At 50.4% G+C, this 19,532-nt stretch overlaps 1 protein-coding gene across 3 annotated transcripts in view; it reads left to right on the forward strand.

The window, feature by feature from the left end:
* Nucleotides 1-19,532, forward strand: part of ADORA1 (adenosine A1 receptor) — a 93,224-nt gene that overhangs the window by 39,584 nt on the left and 34,108 nt on the right. The gene's annotated exons all lie outside the window — the stretch shown is intronic.

Raw genomic sequence — 19,532 nt, forward strand, 5'->3', positions numbered from 1 at the left:
AAAAATCATTGATTTTTATCCCGCCCGCTTGCTTGCCGGTCCTAGCACTGCTGAGTGCAATGGCTCAGCTCCTGCCTCCCACGTCCGCCCAACCTCCTCCTCACAGCAGTGGAATGAGGAGCTCAGGAGCTTCCCTCCCTTGTCTGTGCAAGCTGCACCCAGGAGACGCCAGGTCTGGAAATATCACAGGAAAAGCCTTTTGCGGGCTCCTTGTGCAGGCACCACAAAAGGATTTTAACGAAACGTCTTTGATCTCCGAGCAGGCTCAGCTTGCTGCTGGTTTTAGGGATTTGTGAGGCTTCTTATTTGCTCTGACTTGATACCCACCACCCCTCTCTCTGTCAGAGATTCCTCCCCTATGCACGCTGCCATCTCCACAGCAGGAACCTGGGCGAAACCACCCAATATTGTCTGAAAGTGTGAGGTGTAATTCTGTAAGGGGGAGGTAGGCAGCGCGGCCTGGAGGGTGGAGGCCAGGGCTGGAAGCCCCAGACTAGGATCCTGGCCCTGCTTTTGGGCAAGTCACTTCCTCTGTCTGAGTCTTCATTGCCTGTCAAATGGGGTGGTTGATGATGCTCAGTGTGTGTCACATGTGAGAGGAGGGATGGTCCAGTGGTTGGGTGCCAGCCTAGTTTTTGGGAGAGCTGGGCTTAATTCCCTGCTCTGCCACAGGTGGCTTTATAACCTTGGGCAAGTCCTTTAGTTTCTCTGGGCCTCAGTTCCCCATCTGTACAATGGGGATAATAGCACTGTCCTGCCTTCTGGAGGGCGGGGTATGAGGGTTAAAATGATAATTACTGAACTGCCCAGATCCTGTTATATGATGAAGGGGGCCAGAGAGATACCATGTGATGTGAGTTTGCTGGAGGAATCTTGCAGGAAAGTCATGATGTTCCTAAAGGTGGGAGATGGGGGGCGGGGGGTAACGTGTCTCCTTTCGCTCCCACACTGTGCCTCGCGCGCCCCAGCAGCATGGAAGCAAAGGTCACTTCAGGAGCCCCATCTGTACCAAGCAGAACAGAGAAGGGACACTCCCCTGCCCCATCTGCAATGCATACGACTGCTGACACGCAGGCCTGGGCTTCCTGTCCTGCAGCCACGCTCTTGACTCATTGTGCTAACTACTGGGAAGACGGAACAAGTTCAAAGGGGCCGGAAATGAATGAAAGGGAGCATCTGGCAGGAACAGAACCCCGCCGAGGGCCACTTCCACCTATAGGGTCCCATATCCAGGATGCTGGTAGAGATATCAACAGAGAGAATCGGCGGGTGGGACTGGCTCCCTCCTCTGGGTCTTTACCAAAGTCTTAACTTCCCTGCAAGATTCTTGGGGGGAAATCACATGGTGGAGGCAAGCTGTGAAGGCCTGTATGCAGAGAGCCTGCATCTTTGATCTGAGAAACTGCTTCAGGCCGGATGCTTTTATGGCACAACGCCCCAAAGGCAGAGCTCTGAGGCCAGCCAGCTGCCTTAAAGTTGCCCTCCAGGTGAGCACCCAAAGTTGCTGCTTGCCTCTGCCACCCATTGCAGAGTGAGCCTGGATCTGGAGGGGTCAGTGCCCACCAGGGACGTGACCCATCTGACCCAGCAGGCTGCTGGGGGACGGACTTTCATAAACAACACCAGCAGTGGCAATCAGCCTGGGAGGGAGGCGCGGATTAGTGTTGTCTCACTTGTTGGAAGATGTTAGGGCTAAGTAGAGACCTGGGAAACCGCTGGAGTGCTGGGATGGTATTAGGGAGTAGAGTCACGGGCAGGCATCGTTTCTTCGCTTAATAGAGAAGTGTCATCCCTCCCCCTCCCCCTCAGCGTGTTGGGAATAAATAAGCCTTGCAGCTGCATAAGAAATGTCGTGGTCCGAAAAAATACCCTTTGTGTAAAAGAAGTGTGATCTCCCCCTCCCGTCTTTCCCAGCTACACAAGCGAGCCCTGGGTCATGGCCCCTTCCTCCCGCCCCTGAGAACTGCTGATTCAGGGAATTTGTAGCGACAAATCACTGGAAAGAAATGTATTTTCAAGGTAAAAATGCCTAAGATGCGTAATGCTGTGAACAATAGAAAGGGGTGGGTCTACTAATAGTGTGGGTGTTTCTATTACTTAACGGGGGGTTTGGGGGTGTTGTAACGGATGTAGGCATTTACATACTAACTTAAATTTAAAAGGAGCGTGCTGTAATTAATCTAGTGCTTACTGGACAATTGGGTCGAGGGGAACGAGTATCGCAATAAAGAAGCCCGCGCTCAAATCCGCCTCCGGGTCATCCTGCTCCTTTGTCTTCTAACATCACCGTTGGGCTCCCCGACCCGTCTGTATCCAGCTGTTATCTCTTGTCTGACACTCGGCGCTTAATTCATGCCTGGCTCGCTCGGGCTACGTCCCAGTACCCTGGCCCGGCAGGTCAGAGCCCCGGCCCCTCTGGGCCCGGCAGGTCAGAGCCCCGGCCCCTCTGGGCTTGCAGCATCGGTTATGAATGTAAAAAAATTGCTTGAGCCCCAGCACCTCTTTCATTACAAATTAAGCCCTGCTGATCCTGTACGTTCCTTGGGGTAAGGATCGTCTTTTGGTTCTGTGTTTGTACAGCCCCTAGCACCATAGGCCCTGGTCCGTGGCTGGGGCTCCTTGGTGAAACTGCAATGCAAATAGTAAATCGTCATCACCAGCTCTGGATTGGCAAAAAGCTCTCTGGACACTGCTGGCAAGCGAATCCCACCCTTCGCTCAGTAGAGGCCAGTAGAGGTAGTTGAAATGTTTTGGGCGAACAGGAAATTCACCTGGAAATGCAGTTCTGGGGTGACCGAAATTATCTGCAAGCATGGTGGATAGGTTCAGCCCAGTAAAAACGAGGACTTGGAAACAGTTCATTCTGATATTTTTTTTAAACAAATCGTTTGGCCTTTTGGCTTTCAAAAAGTTGTTTCGAAACAAGGTTTGAAATCGCTCTCTTTGACCCGAACAGAAGCTTCTTGATGGTTTGGTTCTGGCACCAAGAAAACGGAAATTGGCGGGATTTTTCAGTATAACCACCGGACCAAAACCGCAGTGAGTCCCTCAACTCCTGTGTCCACAGCAGCCCCGTAGGACCAGCGCGTGCCAGCGTTTATTCATGCCGAGTACTATCTTCCCCTGCAAGTGGTCCTATTGGTCTTGCTGGGGCTACTCATGGAGGAAGCTGCTCCCCGGCAGAACCTGGTGAATCCTGAGGGAACAGCAAACAAAGCCGCATAGCCAGCGCTGCAGGGTGAAGAACCATCACCCCTCCAGCTCTGGAAAGCCTGAAGGATCTTACTGACACTTACAAACCTTGTGCCCCTTTAAATTCTTTCATACCCACTTTACTTTGCTGCTAGCCCCTGTGAGAGACAAGGCAATGGCCAAAGGGCTCAGGAATCTGGTCTGATCAGGTCTTCCCACCTCCCCCTAAGACTTGCAGTCTGCAGGGATATGCTTGGTGGGGTGGCAGGGCCTGTGAACTACCAGGGACTGGTAACCCTGTTTACAGGGAGAATAAAGCTCCTGCTCTGTGATGAGTGCAAACCTGAGATCTAAATGGTCTGGGTGGGCTTCTGCCAGTAAGACCTGCCATGAGCCCTCTTCTGGATGGCTTCATAGAATCATAGAGTATCAGGGTTGGAAGGGACCTCAGGAGGTCATCTAGTCCAACCCCCTGCTCAAAGCAGGACCAATCCCCAACTAAATCATCCCAGCCAGGGCTTTGTCAAGCCTGACCTTAAAAATACCTAAGGAAGGAGTTTCCACCACCTCCCTAGGTAATGCATTCCAGTGTTTCACCACCCTCCTAGTGAAAAAGTTTTTCCTAATATCAACCTAAACCTCCCACACTGCAACTTGAGACCATGGCTCCTTGTTCTTTCAAAAGAGAGGCAAGCCAGAAGCAGGGCTTCGCATCCCTCCTTGCTAACATGCAGAACGTCTTTCTGAAAGTTCTGCTTCATCTTAGCCGTGAGCTCTGGGTTGGACGCGAGAATCCCTGTGGATGGTTCTCTGGCCTGTGCTGTGCAGGAGCTCAGACTGGGTGGTCATGTTGATCCCTTTTTGGTCTGAACATCTCTTGAAATGGACAGAAAATTCAAAATGGCTTGAAGGGAACACTTTTTCACATAGTGCATCGTTACCCAGTGGAACTCTCTCCCCCAGGATGTCATGGAGGCTTAGCTTGGTTTAAAAAAGAAATAGACATGTATAGGGGAGGCAGAGTGGCCTAGTAGATAGTGTACTAGAGTGGGACTCAGAAGACCTGAGTTGGATTGCTGGGTCTGCCACTGGCCTGCTGGGTGACTTCAGGCAAGTCACTTATAACTGCCTTGTGCCTCAATTTCCCCCAGCTGTAAAATGGGGATAATGATAAAGACGTCCTTTGTAAATCACTTTGAGATCTATGGGGGGGGGGGGGAATTAAAATACTCTATTATTATAATGAGAACATCTCCAATCACACTAGCTAAGGGGAACATAACATATGGGGCGTGAGCCCTTATAAACCAATCACTATGTAACAGAAATTGGAGGAACTTTCCCTTGAGGGCAGGTGATTCCATAATCACCCACTGGGGGCTTTCTTGCGCCTTCCTTTGCAATGTCTAGCACTGGCCATTGTTGGAGATGAGACACTGGACCAGATGGGTCCCCCTGCTCCGATGTGACAGGTCTATCTTGTAGCATGAGAAAGGGTAACTGGGAGCTCCTGGCTGAATTTTCCCACACCACTCTTTGCATATATTAGTACTTTTATTATTTGTATTCAAGTAGCACCTAGCAGCCCTAGTCCCGGATCAGGACCCCACTGTGCTTGACGCTGTACAAACACAGAACAAAACCAGCCCCTCCTTCTGAGAGGTTACAATCCAAGTATAAAACAAGAGACAACAGGTGGACACAGACGGACGGGGGAGCCCAAGGAAGAAAATGAGAGAATACTGGTCAGCATGACAGACTGTGGTCTCAGCACACCAGCAGGCTAGCCCTTGCCAATATTTCATGCAGGCTTCATGACCAAGGGGAGTTTTCGGGCAGGAGTCCAAGCAGGATGAGGAGGTTGTTCTGTATATTGAAGCTGTGTGTGGTGAAGGCTAAGGCTATATTTACTCCTGAGCAGAGGCCGTGCAACATGCAGAGTCAGAGGGAGGCCCCCAGGGGATGCTGCATGGAGGGGAAGCCAAGACGCTACAGTGGGTTTTAACATGGGACAGAGCAGCCCGGGGCCGGTGGTTGAAAAGGCAAAGCGCTGCACATCATTGTTGCTCTGCGAGCGTCTCCCCTGGGTGCTTGTTCTCCTAACAGCCAGAGCACGCAGAAGAAGAGAAGACGCATTTGTAGGGAGTCAGACGGGTTCATTCTCCAGAGCCCTGACACACAAACCATTTCCTTCCGGCCTGAAAGTTTGCATCTCACAAGGAGTTTTAGGCTGTGGTTTGGGGCGGGGGGAGGGGGTGAGTGACGGGGGGGTGTGGGGGGGAACAGTCCATGATCGCCTCGAGCGATTTCATGCGATCGCCTCAAGCGAGGCTGAAAAGTCGCTCGGAGGTGCGAACTGGACAGCCGCTCCGCGGGGAAGAGAAAGGTGTAAATGCCTGCCCGGCTCAGTGAAGGGAGTATGTGGGAGCTGGTGAGACAGGCGCTACGTGACGGATACAAGGGTGGCTACAGAGGAACAGCTCTATGTATGGTAACGCCAGCACCTTTCAGAGGCGTTAAGCTGAGCCTTCCAAGATAAAACAGCTGAGCTAAACCAGGGGCATAAATCTTCCTGATAAGCCCTGTCACGGGCTACAGGGAGGCTTCTGGCCTCCGAGAGCCAGAAGTAGGGAGAATTCCAGACATCCTTCTGACAAGACACCCATAATAGCTAAGGCGTGGGAATGATTCTAGCCAACCAGTCTGTGGCTTTGGGCCAGCAGACCCTAGTTGCCTTCAAGGGCAATAAAATATGTGGAGTTGCTTCTGAGGAGTAGTTCCCAGGGAGCTCAGGTGAATGAAGTGCGGCCCTGTGACCCCCAAAATCCGGGATAGGCAGGAGAGAGCTGCAGGAGCTGGGTGGGGTTGATGAGGCTGGAGCTCCGCTTCCTCCCCACCCCTTTTGAGGTGTTATCTGAGACAACCAGGGGAGGTTCTGTAGCCTGCGACGTGCAGGTCAGACTAGATGACGATGATGGTTCCTTCCAGCCTTCAAGTCTATGAGCCTGTGGCAAACTGAGTAGGGCGTGATCAGAGGGCAACGTTGCCGGGAGATGGAAGCAGCACTGAAAACCTCACGTGTTGAAAAATCATGAGTTAGAATCCCCCCAGAATAATGAGATTTAAACAACGAATAATTCTCTGGTTTTCGTTGCTTCCCTTCTGGGTTTTGAAGCTTTAGGAGTCATGTTTTCCAGCTTTTTTCTGCAACTATGAAGGCCAGAAACTGTTGGGGTGTTGTTTTTTCTTTTTTCACATGATAGCTGAGATTCCCCACAATAACATGACTCCAGAAAGTGGGGCTGTAAGAAAAATACCAAATATTGTCAGAGTCGCGATACATTTGCACAAGTTAACAAGGGTGTATCTAGTTTAGCGTGAGAGAAGGGTCAATCCAGATATGTGAAGAAAACCGTTTCTTCCATGTTTTCTCCCTCTTTTTTAAATAAATCATTTTTTTCAAGATGACAACTGTAGTCTGAGGTAATTATCGCCCCCCAACCATCCTCAGAAAACGAGAACCCCTCAGCTTCCAAACACGTAGAGAAGGTTAAAAACTTTCTGCAGCCTCAACCTTAACTGGGATTTTGGTCAAATGCCCTGTCCTGGGAGGTGTGTCACCCAGGACAATGGTCAGGTGCACACAAGATGAGGCCTAAAGGCCAAGGAGGAGATGTGTATTGGTGCAGGTGACAGCAGAGCAGGCTGGGTGCATGGTTGGTGTGGCCTCAATACTGCTGACGCCTGCCCCTTTGGGTTAAGGTGTAACCTCATAGCTGAGGCCAGAAGGGACCATTCTGATCTCCTGTATCACACAAGCCAGAGAAGCTTGCCCAGGGACTCCTGCATCCAGCCCATAGCTTGTGGTTGAGCTACAGCAGAGCACATGGAAAGAGACATCTAATTTAAGACAGCCCTGGGGGCACTTGGCGGGAGGAGTTTCACGGCAAGTCCACTGACGGCAAAGGTGGCTGGTTCGCCCGTAGCTGCTCCAGTTCTGCACACTCTGTGAGCGCTATGGGACAACCCCAGAACTGTATTTTCACTGAGATGGTAAAGAGGTGCTGAGCCTGGGATTTTGTGCCGAGGCAGGGAAGCCACTGCAGACCCACAGCACAGACTCTATTGGTGTGAACTTGTGTCTTCTCCTTTGCTACTACGCCATTGTACGGGCACCCAGCCTGGGGAAATCCAGAACAAGAGTGCCTTTTTCTGATTTATCTTAATCCCCTTTGGTCTTAGTCTAGAGATGAGAAAGCTGAGGGGCGACATGATAACAGTCTTCGAATGTAGAAAGTTTCTTAGAAAGAGGACAGTGATCAGTGGTTCACCATGGCCACCAAGGGTAGACCCGAAGGAATCAGCTTAGTTTATAGAAAAAGAGATTTGGCTGGATTTTTAGGAAAAACTTTCTAACTCTCAGGGTAGTTCAGGGCTGGGTCAGGTGACTTAGGGAGGTTGTGGAATCCCCATCGCTGGAGGTTTTAAAGAACTGGTTGGACAAACACCTTTCAGGGCTGATCTAGGTTTACTTGGCCCTGGGGGATGGGCTAGATGACCTCTCAAGGGCCCTTCCAGCTCCCCATTTCTTTGATTCTATAAGTGTGTCCACACAGGGACCTATTCCGCAATAGCTATAGCACTGTAAATCCACAGCCTGCCTTATTCTGGAGTAACTTTCCTGTCAGATAGTCACCATCACGTGGTGATTTTCCAACACCCCTCTGCCAGTGATGAGCCTGAAGACCAGTGGCGCTCTCACCCCGGTTAGCTGTATGTGCATCGACCAGTCTGAGGCTGTGGAAATGGTGGGCAGTGGAATGGGCTGTAGCAGGTGAAGAAACTGCCTTCTGCTTTGCTTGACAATCTGAGTGCTGCTTTATTTGTGTCCTGGCCCCCCTAGTGCTTTGGACTATGAGTTCTACTGCAGATATTCCAAGTGGTTCACCGATGCCTGAGAGCCGGGCGTCAGACCAGCTACGCCATGAACGGGAAGTGTTCTTACAAGCAGGGTAATGCCGTGCTGAGCCCCCGGGTGGATCAGCAGCCGTGTGGATTGAACCTGGGCCTTCTGGGTCTTCAAGCATGAGCTTCCACTGCTTGCAGTAAAAAGGCCCGGCTCTGTCAACCAAGAATGTAGCAGGATCATTGATATCTGTAAGTGGCCCAGCCAGCACTAGAGGGGGACGGAGCATCACACTGATGGGAGTGGGTTACACTGACACCCGATATGTATTGCTCCCTGTGATGACAATGCTAAGTGACATCACATCCTGTTGCCAGTGACCAAAAAGCACCATGAACAAGGTCAAAGCCAGCCTGACGGCAGGTGTCAGGGCACTCATTCTTTAGTAGCACTTCCCTTGTGTAACAGCAATTACTCCTGGTCTTTGTAGGGCTGCCCTAGGGGCATGTGCCGTTCTAGCTCCTGTTCCAATACACAGCACAAGCTTCTCCTTAGATAGAAAGAGGCTTATGAATCTGCCTTGAAAAACCATGGATTCAGATAACGGGGGGGAATTCCCCAGGTGGAACTAGTTCTAGGACTCCTGCAGACCCATAAAGTCCTTTGTGAAGTTAGGGAAAGCACAGACACCCAGAGGCCTGGCCATCCTTGCTAGAGAGGTTTGAGACCTGGGTTTGACATGAGGGATGATTCAACCTGGCAGATGCAAGCGATGGTAACGCACCAGAGGAGGAAGCTGTAATGTCCAAAGAGACCGAGGGCAGAGAGGCCGAAGCCAATTAGACGTGAGTTTGCAACGTGATATGGCAGCAAAAGAGACTTGTGGGTTTTTTGCAACACACGTGCAGAAGGATCACGTCATGGAGCGAGGGATTAGGGGGTGCTAGTGTCCCCATGGCCCTGAGGAGGCCAAGCCTACAATCCTGCCGTCTGTTTGGAGCACCTCTGCACTAGGAAGAGAAAGATCAAGTGGAAGGAGTTCAGAAAGCAGTGACCAAAATCATTAGTGCCACAATTTCCAGGAGGGCTTGACTCCCAAAGGTAGTGGACAAATTTTCAAAGAGCTGGGCACATAGAATCATAGAAATGTAGGGCAGGAAGGGCCCTCGAGAGATCATCCAGTCCAGCGCCCTGTGCTGAGGCAGAACCAAGTAAACCTAGACCATCCCTGCCAGGTGTTTGTCCAGCCTGGTCTTAAAAACCTCCAGTGCCAGGGGTTTCACAACCTCCCTTGGAAACCTGTTCTACCTCTTAACTATCCTTAGAGTTAGTTTTCCGTAATATCTAACCTAAATCTCCCTGGCTGCAGATTAAGCCCATTACTTCTTATCCTACCTCCGTGGATGTGTTGGGTGCTGAGTGTGTGGAAATCTGTCTGGGTGATCTTTGGCTCCAAGAGAACAAGTGGGTTGAGTTAGGAAGAGAATTAAAATTAGTAAGTGTGGGTGGCTTGGCTGAGGGGCCCCCTCCCATTTTCACAGCGCAGAGAGTGGGTGAGCTGGGCATGGATGCAAGGGGAATTGGAATAACTGTTGTGACAAAAAGAACAGGAGGACTTGTGGCACCTTAGAGACTAACAAATTTATTTGAGCGTAAGTTTTTGTGAGCTACAGCTCACTTCATCGGATGCGTGCAGTGGAAAATACAGTGGGGAGATTTTATTTACACAGAGAACATGAAACAATGGGTGTTACCATACACGCTGTAATGAGAGCGATCAGGTAAGGTGAGCTATAACCAGCAGGAGAGTGTGTGTGTGCGGCGGGGTCCTGCGCTTATTGGCGGCTTTGCTCGCCTCAGAGGTTCACGGCAGCCCTCAGTTTGGCCACTTTTGCCAGTGGCTCAAACCTGCTGTTCACTCAGCTAACCTCATCACTGGCCAGCATGGGGAAAAGGAAGGAGAACAATCCCCGCAGACTCTGCTGGTCCACCTAGTGGGTTGGGGGAAAGGCCAGGGACCTTCCCCTCTGGTGGAACCCACAGTCCAGGTCAACTCCTCCTGTATCCAACGGGGGGAACCCGGGCCCGCCCTCTACTCCAGGTTCCAGCCCAGGGCCCTGTGGATCACAGCGGTCTATAGTGCTTCGTGTAACACCTGTGTGATAGCTACAACTCCCTGGGTTACTTCCCCATGGCCTCCTCCCAACACCTTCTGTATCCTTACCACAGGACCTTCCTCCTGATGCCAGATAGTGTTTGTACTCCTCAGTCCTCCAGCAGCACACCTTCTCATCTCAGCTCCTTGCATGCCCCCCCCTGACTGAAGTGAGGTCCTTTTTAAACCAGTCTCCTAATTAGCCTGCCTTAATTGATTCTAGTAGCTTCTTAAATGGCTCCAGGTGTCCTAATTAGCCTGGCTGCCTTAACTGGTTCCAGCAAGTTCCTGATTGTTCTGGAACTGCCCCTGTTTCCCCAGGGAAAAGGGACCTGCTTAACCTGGGGCTAATATATCTGCCTTCTATCACTCTCCTGTACCCTGTTGTTCATTAGTTGTCCCCTGTAATTATTTGGTTTTTCCAGGTCCTGTGGACCCCTCTCTTAGGCTGGGGGGGATCCTTTAGCAGTGGGCGGGCTTTGCCCACCCACTTCCTGGATCCCAATAAGATCACTCTCCTGTAGCCATCTGGCCCAACCCTTTCACACTGTGTATATCTGAAGGGTGGAACCATCAAGAGAAGTTGGTTAGGGTGGCACAAGGGTTCAGCTAAGAATGAGGGGGTGACATTAAGAAAGGGAACTGTATGTCGAATATGATGGAAGTCTTCCTTGCAGTGAGCTGTAGCTTGCTGGGAACTCCCCCACGGGTACAGCTGGAAGCCTAGACACTGAGGGTATTGACATGTAGGCTGGACAGAGCCCCAGATACCGTGCAAATGCAATTGGGAGCAATTCTACTCAGCCAATTGAATAAACTACTGAATGGTTCTTTCACTGCTTATTTTTAGTATATGGGTAAAATTATCAAGAGTGCCCAATGGCCAGATTTGTAAAGGTTTGAAATCAGGGGGAGTTAGGCACCTAAAAACTTTTTAAAATCTGGCCTTAAGCACCTAAATCTCATTTCCAAAAGTGACTTGGGCATTTAGGAGCCTTAATTTCCCTGGAAATCAATGGGACTTAAGATCCTATGTTAATTATGTGCTTTTGAAAAATGTACCTGTTACCATTATTAGACTCTCTCACACCATTCTTACTGGCATGTGAGCAAAGGCGGGGGGAGGCTGATTTCCCATGCTGTTTGAAAAGAGGAAAGTGATGAAAACTGGAGGAGTTAGATCCCTCCAGAAATCGCATAGAGCTGTATTTCTCCTGCGGTGCAGAGCAAAACCTGCAAAAAAAGAAAGCAAGCAAGCTGCTACGATGAATCCAATTATAAGCCAGGCTGGTATCTAGTTATAGTTCCTGGAGTTTTAGTTGCGTGTGTTTGAAAAGGCTGGCTGTACTTCTAAGGAAGATCTCCTTTTTCCAGAGCTGGGGGGCTCTTGTAGAACCTGCTTGCTCTGTCAGTGGGCCTTCCCCCAGAGTAATTTCAGTCTCTTCTCTTGCTGCCCACTGGTGCAGAATTATATTTTTAGCAACTGAGGGTGCCCGGAGGTCACCTTTATTCCCAGGAAATAGGTAAAATCCACTGAAAACTCCATTGTCACCGAGGACAAAAAATAAAAGATCAGGAGATGGATCAAAGTCCAGTATCTGGTTAAGCTGCAGCCAGAAATTTTTGAGTCCCTCTAGGTCACATTTTTAAATGCTCCAACTCCAGAGTCTTCAGGCTTCAGCACGTTAGGTGCTTAATCCAGCCACGTGTCACAACGGGAGACGAACGATTCTCAGACCCTGGCCCTCAGTGTTTCAAAGCCACGGATGGGCCATTCAGGCACCTACCTCCACAACCCTTTTCCTTAGAAAAACTTCTTTCCATCTCTGGTGCCCGGGATTTTTAGTCTTCAGGGTGGATAGTGATTTGTGAGCCAGGTGCAGTTTGACGTCAGGGAGACCCAGATATTATTTGTATTGCAGTAATGTCCAGCAGCCACAGTCCTGGACCGGGACACCGCTAGGCGGGATGCTGCTCAAACAGAACAAAAAGACAGCCCCTGTGCCAACGCACTGACAATTTACGTAAGTACAACCCCTGATGTTTGGGTCCATCCTCAAAGGCTCCGGGTACCAATGTAATTTCTGCAAATCCTGGGAACAAACAAGTTGTCTAGATACCTGGATTGTGAGAGCTCAGTGGGAACTGGGATAATCCACTGTCCCCCGCTAGCCACTGTTGTCAGTTTGCCTGCGTGTGTGTTCTCTCCATGTGCTGTCTCAGCTCTGCGCGGGTAGCTGGCTCAGCAATCTCGAGGGAACTGCCCAGAAAGACCTGACTTGGTTAGGTGGCAAAGGCACTAGGCCCAGGTTCATCGCCCTCAGCACACAGTGCTAACGTCCCATAGACTCTACAGGGCCACGAGTTCGAGTGTGCAGTGCCAAGGACCAGCATAGTTAGCAGCAGGACTTTCTGCTACCCCCTAGGCTGGACAAAGGTGCCCCTCCTAGGATTTCTCTTTTAGACATTGATACATACTGCACTCCTGACATGGGTAGTTACCCACCGCTTGTACCTGCTGGTTCAAACAAAACATCCCCGTTCATCCTGTCCTCCTGTCTTTGTCTTTGCTCGAGGTCGGTACCATTTCCTGGGATTGTGTTTATGCCATATCTCTGTATTGGTGCGTACCTGTACTAGCCTTCTGGAAGGTGTTTACATGAATACCCTGTGCCTCATACTTCTTGGGAGTGCCTGTGTTTTAGCAACACCAGCTGTGCTTTTGCAAACTTCATGTACTGGACAGGGAATTTGCAAACAAGTGCCTGCTTTCTGACAGGGCCTGACTTCTGCTCAGAGCATGGCTTTTGCTAACTTTGGTTCAGGCCTCAGGCTTGCACCTGGCCCAGTGCTCCAGACTCTCTCTGTCTCTCTATTACAGCCACGTCCTTGTCTCCTAGGGTACGTCAACACTGCAGTGTAAACCAAGGGTTCAAACTCAGGCTCAAGCCTAACCCCTCTTCTGTTTACACACAAATCACGCTAACCCAGGGCTCAGACCAGGGTTCCAAGACCTCATCACGTTGAGGGGTCCAAGCCTGAGTCAAGCCAGACCCAGGGTTCAAGCCCTGTTGCTTTGCAGTGTAGACACAATCCCACTGGACTTGTGCTCCAGGAATCAGACAAAAGTATCCCACAATCCCCCAGGCCCGCTTTCTTCATCCTCTGAACTGTCATGTTTTCCCACACTGCACCACGAACGAAGGGCGAGAGCAGCCACATTTTGGGAGGGAGCTAGGAAATCTGGGGTACTGGGAAGTTTGACTCGGACCCACATAATGCAGTATAGATACTGGAGCCCCACGTCGGGACCCAGGGTTCAATGATTTTCAACCTGGGGTTACAAATGAGTGTAGACGCTCTGCTAACTCGAGTTCTACTACCCCTGGGCTTACACTGCAGTGTAGACAGACCCTCTGAGCTTCCCCATGTTAGGCTCACCGTGAGCTCACTGTGCTCGATGGGTGGCACCCGGGAAAAGAAGCTGATTGTAACCCAGTTCAGGAGGCAGGGACGGGACTTGAGGATGAGAGGAGACTCTGAAGCAGAGTTGAGTGAATAATGTAATTTTCAGTACAAGAACTGTTTTGATTCAAACTGAAACCTTGTTATTACAATTTTTCATCAAATCAAAGAGATTTTGTTTCAAATTGACCTGAACATTTTGGGTCGGTTAGCAACAAATATTTTTCAGGTTTTCAATTTGTTCAGAATTGACCAAAACATTTTGGTTGGCTCAAAACAATTTTGTGGTCAAGATTTTGGTTAAGATTCAGCCATTTTCAGGTGTGTTTCACCCTCTTTTTGTATTTGGTTTTTGAAAACAAAATAGCTGAAACAAAACGTTGAAAATAAAAAAAAAATCCAATTTTTTTTCAGCCAAAACGATATGCCAAATTCAGTGTGACTTCACAAGTAATTTTGGAGCCCTGAAAAAACGCATTTTTCTGGAGAAAAATCTATTCACCCAAATAATGCATCCAACTCTGCTCCCGAGAGTTCAGAAGAAAACTTATTTAGACAGTGTCAGGGTTCCTTTCCCACTCTGAACTCTAGGGTACAGATGTGGGGACACTCATGAAAGACCCCCTAAGCTTATTCTTACCAGCTTAGGCTAAAAACTTCCCCAAGGTACAAACTTTGCCTTGGCCTTGAACCGTATGCTGCCACCACCAAGCGTGTTAAACAAAGAACTGGGAAAGAGCCCACCTAGAAACGTCTTCCCGCAAAATATCCCCCCCAAGCCCTACACCCCCTTTCCTGGGGAAGGCTTGATAAGAATCCTCACCAATTTGTACAGGTGAACACAGATCCAAACTCTTGGATCTTAAGAACAATGAAAAATCAATCAGGTTCTTAAAAGAAGAATTTTAATTAAAGAAAAGGTAAAGGAATCACCTCTGTAAAATCAGGATGGAAAATACTTTACAGGGTATTCAGATTCAAAACACAGAGGATCCTCCTCTGGGCAAAACTTTAAAGTTACAGAAAATGGGAATAAACCTCCCTCTTAGCACAGGGGAAATTCACATAAAACAAAAGATAAACTAATCCACCTTGCCTGGCTTACCTATACTGATTGCAATTATGGAGACTTGGATTAGGATGGGTTGGAGAAGATGGATTTCTGTCTGGCCTCTCTCAGTCCCAAGAGAGAACAAACACATAAACAAAGAGCACAAACAAAAGCCTTTCCCCCCCCAAGATTTGAAAGTATCTTGTTCCCTTATTGGTCCTTTGGGTCAGGTGCCAGCCAGGTTAGCTGAGCTTCTTAACCCTTTCCAGGTAGCAGGATGTTGCCTCTGGCCAGGAGGGATTTTATAGCACTGTATACAGAAAGGTGGTTACCCTTCCCTTTATTTATGACAGACAGTGTTTGCTCCGAATCAGCATTCAAAGCCCTTTGACAGGACAGGTGTCTTGGGGCCCCAGGTTTGTCTACATGGGTATGGTATTGCCAGTAAATTTCCCTGTGTAAACAAGCCCTAAGTGTGGCTAGCACGATCCAGTCAGGCGTTCCCTAGCTCCGTGTTCATTAAGCCAGAGATCAAAGCTAGCTCTGGGCAGCAGGGGGCTTCCCTTGGCAGGGCAGGCGGAAATCTGGATTACACGGCACATTCTGCTCTCGGAGGGCGCACAGCTGCCGCTCCGCCGCCGTGCGTCGTTGGTTGACAATCACATACACAATCAGGTCACTTCAATAAGCCACGGATCCACCAAGCCAGTCAGAAAGGGATTAACCTGGGCTCTAATCAGCGTGTCTGCTGCCGTATCCCTATTGCAAGTGCCTGGATTTCCCATGGCATCAGCAACCCGCCCTTTGATGGAAGTAGGGTGAGGGGAGGGAGGGTCCATAAGCCCCCCTCTTCCCCCAGTAGGGCAGGTAACAGGGCACTTCATCCCAGCAATAAGGAGGGGGAAGGGCCCTGAATCTTGCTCATTCGCCAGAGGGGTATAAAGGGGCTTCCTGGCATTTGCGGAAGTGTCGATTCCTGGACTTTTAGGACTAAAATTCCAAGAGGAGGCACAGGAGCTGTGCGAGTGAATCGTGCAGCAGGGCACACCGATTGCACATTGGTGCACGACTGTCGTGGCTCTAGAGCCCCGTGCATGAGGTGCTCACGGTGGCTGCAGCCTGCGTGAAGCATCAACAAGGGTTGCAGGAAGACGGCGTAACGCAGACGGTGTGCTCAGACGAGAGAGAGCAGACGGGGTTGTGGAAACGAGGCAATTTGCATCACCAGGCGCAGCTCGCCCCCTTGACCTGAGCCATGTACCCACTGACAGAGCGGCTCAGAGCAGTGACTCACCTTACCCAGACTCTTCTTGCTGACAATGGCTGATCCCACCAGCTGCAGAGGGCGGCGTCAGAAACTCTGCCGAAGCAATTATGGATAAAGTCCACCTAGGGTCATTCTCCTCCTGAGGCCCGCTAGCGGCGGGGGCAGCAGGGAGGGTTACGCCCTTCCGCACATTCAGGGGTATGTGAGTCATTAACAATCTCTCTTTGCACAGCGCTCTGCTCCCCATTCCCCTCAGGTTGGTCGGTGGGGGAAGATTTGATTGGAAAGGTTTTCATTGTTTTTGTGGCAGGTGAAGATGCCACCTGATGTGCTGAGATACCACTGAGCCCACCTGCTCTGCCATTCCAGAAGGGGAGGAGGGGTGTCCAGTACCAGGTGACTTGGACCCGTGTCTTTGCAGGGCTGTGGCAGCCATTGCTTGTCTCGAGCATCAACAGGAAGACTAAGCTCTTTTACAGACCATTGTCTCTGCTAACGGCCCATTAGCACTGTCTGGCTTTCTCACTGAGTCAACAGTGTGCCCTTGTTGCCAAGAAGGCTAACAGCATTTTGGGCTGTATAAGTAGGGGCACTGCCAGCAGATTGAGGGACGTGATTGTTCGGCATTGGTGAGGCCTCATTTGGAGTACAGTGTCCAGTTTTGGGCCCCACACTACAAGAAGGGTGTGGAAAAATTGGAAAGCGTCCAGCAGAGGGCAACAAAAATGATGAGGGGACTGGAACACATGACTTATGAGGAGAGGCTGAGGGAATTGGGATTATTTAGTCTGCGGAAGAGAAGAATGAGGGGGGATTTGATAGCTGCTTTCAACTACCTGAGAGGGGGTTCCAAAGAGGATGGATCTAGACTGTTCTCAGTGGTAGCAGATGCCAGAACAAGGAGCAATGGTCTCAAGTTGCAGTGGGGGAGGTTTAGGTTGGATATTAGGAAACACTGTTTCACGAGGAGGGTGGTGAAACACTGGAATGCGTTACCTAGGGAGGTGGTGGAATCTCCATCCTGAGAGGTTTTTAAGGTCAGGCTTGACAAAGCCCTGGCTGGGATGATCTAGTTGGGGTTGGTCCTGCTTTGAGCAGGGGGTTGGACTAGATGACCTCCTGAGGTCCCTTCCAACCTTGATATGCTATGATTCTAAGATTGTTGTAGCTGAAGGGCTGGTTGAGGGTGACACCCAAAGTAACCCATTTGAAATACAGATATCTGGCCAATATTCCTCACTTCAGATACAGAAGTGATACAGGCATACAAACTGGATAATCGCATTCAGTAAATCAGAACCTATCCAATGATATCTTACATGAGCCATCTTGCATAAAGTACATCTCAGTTTTGTCATATCCATATCGTAAGCATATTTCCATAAAGAATATGGAGTGTAACATCAGTTGTGTCTGAAATTTCTGCCGGTTTCTAAGGTTGAAAAGTCACCCGCAAACAACCACCCCTAAATCCAGGCGAACAGAGAGAGCCATTCCGAAAGAAAGCTGCTCTCAGCATTGCAGCAGGATGGGAATCTGACCTAAGCAGCCCCGTTATAAGAGAAGGATCTCGCTCTCAGCTGAGCCACTCGCATGCACGTATTCAGCTGAAAATGAATGTATGCTGGGAGAGAGCCTGAAATGCCGTCATCTCTCCTGGTCCACGCTCCCAGCTCTGCCTGCGTACGTCACGAGGAGTGAGTGAGGCAAGAAGAGACTTTTCCCTGCTCAGATGGACTCTAGGCCCAATTTCTGGGTGGCATGAGTGCTCCCCACACGTAGGGGGAAGGGGGTGAGGAGATGAGATGGAACCCCCCCCACCCCCCACTCTGACAGCCAGGAAGGAGTTAATAGACAGACCAGTTACCCACCAGCTGTGACTCAGGGGCAAATTAGCAGCAGCTGGCATAAAGCAGCTTAGACTGAGATGTGAGGCTGCCAGAGAGGCTGAGCGTGGCTTTGAGGAGACAGAAGTCCAGTGTGGGAGTAATGGAGGCTACAGCCCTGTGAGACGCCACAAACTGGAAGGGTAGGAGCAGCCCAGTGAAGGGGTGAGGGCGTGTAAGGTGCAGTCCTTAGCTGCCCAACACAGAGTCCTTGGGCTGGGACCCAGGGGAGAGGGCAGACCTGGGTTCTCCGCATGATGGGAAACACAAGCCTCTGCCCTAAAAGAGGCAGAGACTGGCATGTCTGAGAGGGGGGTCCAACGGCGTGACATAAAGGCCATTAGACTTTGGGTTTTTCTGTTTCCCGGGAAGGGACGGAACTGAAAAGTGACCCGCTGGGACGGGAGGATGCGTCTGACAGCTGGGAGTGGTAGACCAGACGTACCCCTGCAATGCCACATCCTGGCATGTGGGCGCGCTCTGGCCATGAGGACAAACCGAAACTCCCATCTGTGTGGGGTTAAGGCCCACTGAATTCAATGGGAGCTGGCTCAGGCCCTTAACGAGGAGTTGGAGGGGGAGAGTGTTCCTGTTTTTAGTTCGAGCCCCACAGAGGCCTCGAAAAGGGAGTTCGTAAAGACAGGATGTGCCTGAGGTGTGTTTGGAAACAGCTGCCACACTGAGCCCTGGTCCCGATTTCAAAGCTCGAGATGCCGACCCTGCTCGGTAGCGAGGAGGAGCCGAGAGCTAGAGGTGGAATGGAGATTTCCTCAGGAGCACAGGGTCCAGGGTCACCTGTCTGGCAGAGTTCAGAAATGAGAGGCGAATCGGGCATCATTGAATTAATATGCTCCTGATTATGCTGTTTGCAGCAAGAGTCACATTCTCTGCTTTGACCTGTGAATCCAAATCAGTCCGTCCCAGGGAACGAGCCCTGGTTGTCAGCCTGGTGCGTGATCCGCGAGGATCGAGGGATCATGAAAATTCATTTTTCTGTGCTCATGACAATGCACCGCAAGGTTCGGAGGAAGCTGTAAGACGCCTCAGACAGGAATAGTGTCAGCACCGGAGCGGTCGCTCTGGGCCATGGTTTCCAAAGCGCTCAGCAGGTTTGGTGCAGAGCTCACGTGGCAAATCCAGCCCCGCACTAAGCGACGGACAGTTGTGAAGCCCTGGTGCTCCTATAAAGAAATGAAGCCACCAAACCCGCAGCCACTGTGTGTGTGACGATTGTTGGGAGGGGATGTAATGGGCCTTGCAGGGACAAAAGGACAGCGAGGGGGTCGCTGTAATTTTGCAGGCGGGAGACGCCGACTCCTAAGAGTTTGTAGAGTAAAACCAGCTGGAAGCTCCTTGGAATTTGGGAAGAGATTGTCCAGGTTCCCACAAGTCTTGTTGTCGGAGTTACTGGGGCGGGGAAAAGGGAAAAGTGATGCAAGAAAACAGGAGGAGTCAGGGACAGCCAAAAGCACAAACTCCAAGCCACCAAGCCCCTGTTCAAGGGCCTGGAGCCTGGGGCCAGTTTGCCCTGGTAGTTAATCAGATGCAGAAGGAAACAGGTGTTTCCTACAGAGAGCAGGGCCCTCCTTTGGGAGGGAGAACAGGAAGCA

This window comes from Chelonia mydas, chromosome 21 (assembly GCF_015237465.2).
Source record: "Chelonia mydas isolate rCheMyd1 chromosome 21, rCheMyd1.pri.v2, whole genome shotgun sequence".
NCBI classification, from domain to species: Eukaryota; Metazoa; Chordata; order Testudines; family Cheloniidae; genus Chelonia; species Chelonia mydas.